This window comes from Nicrophorus vespilloides, unplaced genomic scaffold (assembly GCF_001412225.1).
Source record: "Nicrophorus vespilloides isolate i.1.1-1 unplaced genomic scaffold, Nicve_v1.0, whole genome shotgun sequence".
Lineage (NCBI taxonomy): Eukaryota > Metazoa > Arthropoda > Insecta > Coleoptera > Silphidae > Nicrophorus > Nicrophorus vespilloides.
In genome coordinates, this window is record NW_017095945.1 from 5,565 (window position 1) to 6,238 (window position 674).

Sequence of the window (674 nt, forward strand, 5' to 3'; positions counted from 1 at the left end):
ATCTACCAGAAGATTTACGTAGAAGAAGTTACTGTTAAATTATCAATCTGGTTCTTGTAAAGACGTAGTTATTCATCTACTAGAAGATTTACTTAGAACAATGACAACAGCATACTGAGAACAAGTCACTCTTAGAATATAGATCTGATTGATGTAAAGACTTAATCATTAACAATCATCTCCAAAAGAGTTACTTAGAACAATGATTACATCCTACTGAAAAGAAGTTACTGTTAAGTTTTGGACTTGATTGATGTAAAGACTTAGTTATTCATATACCAGAAGATTTACGTAGAAGAAGTTACTGTTAAATTATCAACCTGATTGATGTAAAAACTTAGTTATTCATCTACTAGAAGATTTACTTAGAACACTGACTACAGCCTACTAAGAAGAAGTTACTGTTAAAGTATGGGCTTGATTGATGTAAAGTTATTATTGATCTACCAGGAGATATAAGTAGAAAAAGTTACTGTTAAATTATTGACCTGATTGATGTAAAGACAGTTATTCATCTATCAGAAGATTTAAGTAAAAGAAGTTACTGTTAAATTATCAACCTGATTGATGTAAAGACTTAGTTATTCATCTACTAGAAGATTTACTTAGAACAATGACTACAGCCTAGTGAGAAGAAGTTACTCTTAAAGTATGGGCTTGATTGATGTAAAATA